At 44.9% G+C, this 7,817-nt stretch overlaps 1 protein-coding gene across 2 annotated transcripts in view; it reads right to left on the bottom strand.

Moving 5' to 3' along the window:
- The window catches only part of ZNF346 (zinc finger protein 346), a 46,649-nt gene that overhangs the window by 3,880 nt on the left and 34,952 nt on the right, over positions 1-7,817 (bottom strand). The gene's annotated exons all lie outside the window — the stretch shown is intronic.

Here is a 7,817-nt window from a genome sequence, read left to right as displayed (position 1 = left end):
AAATAGTCGTTATGCTATGATCTTCCTCCCTTACGCGCTGCCTCCCCCCCCCCAGGAAGAGCTTCCTAAAAGTCCTCCCCCATCCCCGCCCTTATGCTCCTAGGCAGAAGTGGGAAGTCTATGGACTTTCAGATTTTTTCAATCCATGGATCTGTTATGCTAATTCTTTTCTTCCTTTTCTTTTACAAATTCTTTGTCATATGGGTTGGCTCAGTGAGAAGGGATAAGGATTGGAGAAGAAGAAAGATAAAGAGGAAAGTTTAGTCAATATAAAATCAAAAGATTATTTTAAAAAAGGAAAAGACCTGTAGACTTTAGTGGATTGTCAGCTGGCTGAGTCAACCTGGCAGTCAAAAAGACCAATACTATCCTATGCTGCACTTTTGCAGGAACAGTGCAGGCATAATATCAGAACGGTGGAGAGTATAAGATAACTCTGCTGGACTTTGCCCTATTTAGATCACATTGGGAGCTTTGTGTTCAGTTTTGGGTGAGCCACTGATAAACTTGAGTGTTTCCAATGGAGCCCTGGAGTGCCCTGGAGAAGGGCAGACTTAAGAAGGTAGGACATGATAGCTGTTAGACTTCATCTGCTTGGCCATATGGGATAGAAGTAGGAGCAGTGTATGGGAGTTGCAGAGCTAGGTTTCAGTTAGCTACAAGGAAGAACTAGGTAGGTGATATTGTGGATATAGCACTGGGCCTAGGAGTCAGGAAGACCTGAGTTCAAATCCAGCCTTAGCCCTGGGCAAGTCATTTAACCTCTGTCCACCTCAGTTTTCTCATCTGTAAAATGGGGATAATAATAACATCTACTTTCCAGAGTTCCTGTAAGAATGAGATATTGGTGAAGCAATCAGCAGGGTGACTGGCACATAGTAGATGCTTTCCTTCCTTAACAGTTGAATTGGATAATCCCTGTGATTGGACTGGGTGAGGAAATTTGCTCTGTCAATGCAGATTGGAACCTTTTCTGTAATTCAGGGTTTTGTGGAGCATTGAGGGGTTAACCACTTGCTCAAGCAGCACATATCTCAAGTGGAATTTGAACCCAGGTCTTCCTGACTTCGGAGGGCAGCTCTACTAAGACGCATGAGCTCCTCTCTCATCAATAATGTAATAAACTGCTTTGGGAGGCAGTCTGTTCCTGCTCATTAAAGCTCTGCAATCAGAGGCTGGAGGATCGAGTTTTGGCCACTCAGATTGGGATCAGGATTGGTGGTCTCTGAGGTCCTGGCCAGCTCAGATATCCTATGCTGTGTTCCAGTCAAACTAGTTTCTGAGTTATGGGTCATCCTGCCCTCTCCTCTCTCTGCCTATAAACTCTCCCTAAGCACTTCCATCTGTTGAAGTCTCTTAATTTAAGACCAAATTCAGATGCCACTTTTTCCAGGAAGCCTTCTCAGATCTCTTCTTTGGTGAAAGTGATCTCTCTCCCCATAGTTCTCTTAGAACCTAACTTTCTTCTCCTGGAGGCCTCCTTTACCCTCGTCATCTTTCGCCTTGTATAAATTATTTGTGCAATTCTCCTCCTTAGTCTCCTACCCCTGTAGGCCCTCCAATAGATCGTAGGCTCCTTGGGAGCAAGGTTTGTGTTATGTGTAAAAATAAACATACATATGTGTGTATCTGTATGAATGTACGTATGTATTTTCACTGGCTACTATGTGGTCATGTTCAGAATAGATGTGCAGTTTGTTTGTTGACATCAAATGAGGCCTAGAGGGGAAAGGGGTGGGCATGAGGGAAGGTCTATGAGGCTTGGGGGAGGTGGAAGTTGAGGGAGATGGGGCTCTGGTTTCCTGGGGAGCAAGAGTTCCCCCTTGCTCCCAGAAAGGAGTTTCATGAAAATGGCCCCTCCTAGGAGTTTCTCATTGGCTGAGTCTTCACTGCTTCTTCCATTCCAAGCTTTGCTTTTGGAGCAAGCTGGGCTCTTGAAGGACTCAGAGCCTCCTCTGGCCTTGGACTGTGGCCTCAGACACCTCCAGTTTGGACCCTAGGGTAGTCCTAGTTCCCTAGCCTGACTCTCTCTCAAGTACCACAGACTAGGCCTTCCCTGAGACCCAGGGAGGGAGGGAGACAGAGGAGGAGGAGGAGAAGGGAGGAGGAAGCTGGGCAGGCTGGAGTCTTTCCCCAGATTTATAACTGGAGCCAGAGTCAAACAAAAACTCCTTCATTCGTCTGGCTCCACTGTAGCCGCTGCTGCCTCCTTGTCTCCTGAATAGCAAAAAGTTCCCCCAGGTTAGCAGGCACCCACTGGGGTTCCCCTCCTCTCAGGTCCTCTCCTCTAGTGTTCCCTTCCCCCTCTCCTCAGGGCTCCATCTCCCTCCTCCCTGTGGCAGCAGGGCCCCAACATTGTAAGAGGGGCACTTTACAGCTCTTCCAGAGCTGTGAGGCCCCATCCCTTCTCTCCTGAGGGTCTTCCTTCTCTTCAGTTTCCTTCTGACAGGGACAGGAGAGGCTCTCATGTGAATGGAGGTATCTTGGGGGGAGGAAAGTCTGGGTTCTAGCCTTGGCTTTACACCTAATAGTCCTTAGAAAAGTCATCAGGGTGGTTTTATCTCAGTTTCTCCCTTTGTATTACAGGAATTCTCATCTTTACCTCCCTTTAGAAGAGGAAGGAATCAGGTACTGATCATGGTGTCCTTCCTTGCCATTGGGCTGGGCTTGTGATTGTGGGTGAGGGGTTCTCTACAAGGAGAAGTTCAGAGCAGAATCAGCTTCTAGGTCTGGCTTTGGTGCCAACAATATTGCTTTGGATGGCAGTCAGCTTTGATGACCAGCTTGGGGAACACTACTGACTTTGTTATTCCAGAGTAGGAAATTGCTTGCTTGCCCAGTTCCAGTACCTTAGCCCCAACCCCAGTCCCAGACCCTGAGACTTGGACCAAGCCCTTGTGAGCTTTGAGGCCTGGGCCAGGAATGCCAGCTTCCTGCCCTGCTCGACAAGCTTTTGCCTTTAGTGGATCACAGCTTGGCACCAGGACCTACCTCCCTTCTTGTCAGTCCCTATGGGAGTCATCTGGAGACCTCCAAGGACAGTCATCCTACCATTTCTCTTTCCTCTTTGCTCCTGGGGGTGGGTGGGGAGTGAGGGGGAGGTGTGGTAGGTTTGGAGAGAATCTCTGAGTTCTCTGCCTCCTTGAAACCTTAAAAAAAAAAAAGTCCCTGCAAGGCTGTGCCTTTTCCGACACTGGATACTGGGGCTAGTTCTCTCCACTTATACCCCTAACATCAGGAAATTTCTTTACCATCTCCAAAGACTGTCCTCTTCATCCTCTTCCTCTGGGCACATCTACACCCAATTTCTAAAATGGAGACAGCAAAGCCACAAAGGCTGGGAAGGATTGTGGAAGCCATTCTTCAAACCACCAAAGCTGGTGTGGAGACAAGGAGGCTGAGGTAGGGCCTGGCCAAGGCTAGGGAGGGTGGGAACCAGGAACTTCCAGGGGTGCAGATGTCTCTCAAAACAGACACTAAAACCCACACACTCTTATGGAAAGGTGCTCAGCATTGTATAGTGGAAAAGAGTGAATTTTGAGTCAGAGGATATAGGTTCAAACTCTCTAACACTCATTACCTGTGTGATCTTGGGCATGGAGTGGGGCTAGGTGACTTATAAGGGTCCCATCTCTCTCTGCTCTTAAATGGATAATCATGTACTTTTTTTGGGGGGGGGGAGAAAGGCAGGGCAATTGGGGTTAAGTGACTTGCCCAAGGTCACACAGCTAGTTTTGTATTAAGTGTCTGAGGCAGAATTTGAACTCAAGTTCTCCTGACTCCAGGGCCGGTGCTCTATTCATTGCACCACCTAGCTGCCCCAATAATCATGTACTTTTATGTACAGTGAACAAGACCCCTGTAGGAGGGAATTCTTTGCCAGGCAGTGGGTCCTGATTTTTGGTTTGGAAAATAGTCACTCTACCTGAAGGCTCTTGAGGGGAGGAATAACCCATTCTTAAAGATTCAGTTGGAAGGGTCCTTAGGACACAGGAAGCTAGAATTAGAAAAGATCTTGGCATATGGAACATAGATTCTTTTTGTAGGAAGAGACCTTAGAGACCACTAGTCAATTGGTGAGTATGAGGTGAAAAAACCACAGAATTTTAGAGATGCAAAGGTCCCCCCTTTCAATTTCAAGTCTAGATCCATAAAATGACCTGTCACATAGGTACCAAGGGGTCAGAGTGGGGATTCAGACCTAGTGATTCTGACTCTTTCCATTATACCACACTGCATCTTTCATCAGAGAAAAGACACCTTCCATTACCCTGATAATTCTCTGCCATAGAACCTCCCAGGAGAAGTTGAAAGGCAGGAGGGGGAGAAGGGGTAATCTGGCTGAAGCTAATCCTGGAGGAAGAGAAGGCCTAGACCCAGGAAGTGGAGAAACTTCAGACTGAGACACTGTTTCTCATCTTTCCTGTTGCTGGTGATGTAGTGGCTGATTACAGCCCTGAGAGATGGGCCCAGACTCTGGCTTGGCTACAGGATTCCTGTCATGGAATCCTGATCTGTCTGAGGCAAAAGGGGGCTGATGAATCTACCCTAACCCCTTTGCTAAACAGTGTGCACATACATAGGCAATGGTGACATGGTAGAAAGAGAGCACTAGATTTGGAGTCAGAAGACTTCAATTCTCTCTTATCAGCTGTGTGACTTTGAGCAAGTACTTTACTTTGGGCAACGGGTTTTTTATTCCAACTTTAAATCCCATAAGCTTAAGATCATAGGGCCCTGCTTGAGTGGGGCAGGATGAGTATAAAGAATAGCCCAGTGTTCTACACTTCCAATTCCAATCTCAGTGGCTTGGCCTCCTCTCTCCCCACTTTGTCCCTGGCTTGTGTTTAAGCCAGTGGTTCTCAAAGTGTGGTCTGGAATTCCTGAGGGTCCTGAGACTTTGAGGGGATCTGTTAGGTCAAAATTATCTTCATAATAATACTAAGATGTTATTTGCCTATTAAAATACTCCTCCCTTTGGGGGCGGCTAGGTGGCTCTGGAGCACTGGCCCTGGAGTCAGGAGGACCTGAGTTCAAATCCGGCCTCAGACACTTAACACAAAAACTAGCTGTGTGACCTTGGGCAAGTCACTTAACCCCAATTGCCCTACCTTTTTCCCTCCAAAAAAAAAAGGCAAAAAATACTTCTTTTCCCAACTACGCTTCTATGTGAGGCTGTATTTTCTTCACATTATTTTAAGCAAAACAACATATTGCAGGAGACTGACTGCAGAAGCAGATATGAGAATACAACTATCTTCTATTAAAATAGACATTAAAATTTTTTGGAAAAAAAAAGTAAAACAATGCCACTCTTCTAACATATTTTTGCTTTGAAAAATTGTTATTTTTCATAATACATTAATGAGTATTTTAAAAAATTATCAGTTTTAAATTCTAACATGGTAAATATAGACATAATCCACATAAACAAAAGCTCTTTGGAGTCCTCAATAACTTTTAAGAGTGCTAAGGGTCCTAAAACCAGAGTTTGAGAATCCTGGTTTAGGTTACTGGTAGACACCTGAACTACCTTACCCTTCTGACCTCCAGGGTAAGACTTGAAGTGGGGAAGGGGCAGTAATGGGAGTTGGGGAGGCAAGAAAGGGGGGACTCCCAGAAGTGGTACTGGACTAGGAGTCTGGAGACCAGCTTTTCCACTCTTTTCCACTATGAAACCTGGGGCAAATCCCCTTTCTTTCTCTGGGTCTCAGTTCCTAATCTAAAAAATGAAAGAGTTGTACAACTGGATGCTTTCTTGAGGATTTTCCAGCTTTGCCATAGGGAAATTTCTCTATGATTATTGGGCTGCTGGTTCCCTCTGGTGGTCACTAGGAGACTTGACTGGTTCATACTTCAAGATCTAGGATATTACAATCCCTTCACAATGTAAAGGACTATCTTCAAAGGAAGCTGTGATCAGTTCATCACCTTGCAACTAACTTAGTGATGAGCTTTATGAATGCAGTCATGGGTGTGAAAGCACCTAGCCCATCCTCAAGCCTGTAGTCAAAGCCTGATCAGCCTGCATTCTGCCATTACCTTCTTGAACTCAGCATCCCTTCCATGCTCTGATGAGGTAGGTAGTGAAGAACTTGGAGCTTCCTCCATGTAATAATGTTAATAACCCACAGTTTTACAGCATCTTAATGTTTAGAGTTGTCAGACTACCCTAAGGCTCCACTCACAATCCCACTCGTGTATATCTCTCCTCTTTCAGACAATTTGAGAGATCAGTACGTTTAATGCCCAGAACTTTTCCCTGAAACAAAAGCCTATCTTCAATAGTCTTCCAGTAGTGCTACATGGAATATCAATCTCCATGAAATTAAAAGTTATAGGTCATCCAAAGGACAATGGAGAAGTACATAGTGGATGTGAGTAAGCTGTAGTATATTATTAACAAAAAAATTACATTGGAGTAGAAAAGTGTTATAAAGGATATAACCAGGAGAATATTGAAGCATAAAAGGAGGTGAACCAGTTATGAACTGAGAGGTAACTAATGGATATGGCTTAACTGCTGCATTGGTGTCTACAGATCCCTTAACCCATCTGGGTTTCTATTTTGTCATCTCTCCCTTCCAGCTCTCTATGATTCTATTATTCTTGTTCAGATACAGACTGGACTAGATGACCTCTGACCTTCTTATTCTACATTTTCATCTTCTACTTTTGCTATGCCTGGCAGGGGGAAGACAGAATCTGCTTAGGCAGGACTAAAACACCAAACCCACCATGCAGTGCAAAGTGGAACAGGTGAATAAACTCAATCTAAGTCCACCAAACTTTCAGGGGATCCATTTAGGAGATGTTGTGGAGTATGGAGGGGACAGATGCCATTGTCCTTTAGGGTCACTGGGGGGTGAGGGTGGGGTAAGAATGTTCCAAGCAAATGGTATCTCTCAGGCTTGTCCATAGAATTTTAGCTTCTAATTAATTTAGAAAATTCAGTTCCTGCCTGGTCTCAGACAAGGTAGATTTTCACGTACTGCTACTTCCCACACTCTGGTGCATTATTCCTCAATTTCTGCATTCTCTTCCCTTGTAGATTAAAAAAAAATGTACTGCTATGCTCTAGAGTTTGTGGAAATAGGAAATAGGGGTGAGGGAATGGATGAAGAGAATGCTAAGATCAGTAAGCCAAGATGGAGGCAATAACAGAAGGGGGACAGGGAAATAAAGATCAAGGTCAGCAAATCTATGAACCCAATAAGCCATATAAACTGGCTAAGATCCACCATGGCTGGTTCCTTCTTTTCTCTGACAGAGTCAGGTGGTGGCAGAGGACAAAAATCCCAGAAAAAGAACAATACCTTTTGCTCCCAGGTTCTGGCCCAGGCTGAGAATTTAGACAATAGGAAGTGTCACAATAACATAGAAAGGAGTGACTGGTTGTGGATCCCCCACCATGGCCTGTGGGAGAGGAAGAGCTTATCACAGATAATGCAGAGGTAGATTCAAAATTTGGTTCAAAGAACATCCTAGGTCCAAGGGCTAACCAGAAATTCATTAGGTTTACAAACTTTGGCTTTATAATACAAATATCCTCCACCCTACCTACCCACTGGTCAACTCTATCAACTATTCACATCTTAGTCTGAATGAAGCTGAATAGTTTATCTTCTTAGGACCTCTCAAAAACTCCTGCATGGGAGTTTGGGCACCTGACTGTGTGGATTTGGAGTCAGAAGACTGGTTCAAACCCCAACTCTGCCACTTTCTAGCTGTGCAATCTTGGGTCTATCAATCTCTCTGCATCTCAATTTTCTCATTCGTGAAATCACCTTGCATCACCTACTTCATGACAGTTACTA

The sequence above is a fragment of the Petaurus breviceps genome, unplaced genomic scaffold (assembly GCF_028583685.1).
Source record: "Petaurus breviceps papuanus isolate PSGF00001 unplaced genomic scaffold, PetGlider_PUasm1.0 90994, whole genome shotgun sequence".
NCBI classification, from domain to species: domain Eukaryota; kingdom Metazoa; phylum Chordata; class Mammalia; order Diprotodontia; family Petauridae; genus Petaurus; species Petaurus breviceps.
This window is presented reverse-complemented; position numbering and strand designations above follow the sequence as displayed.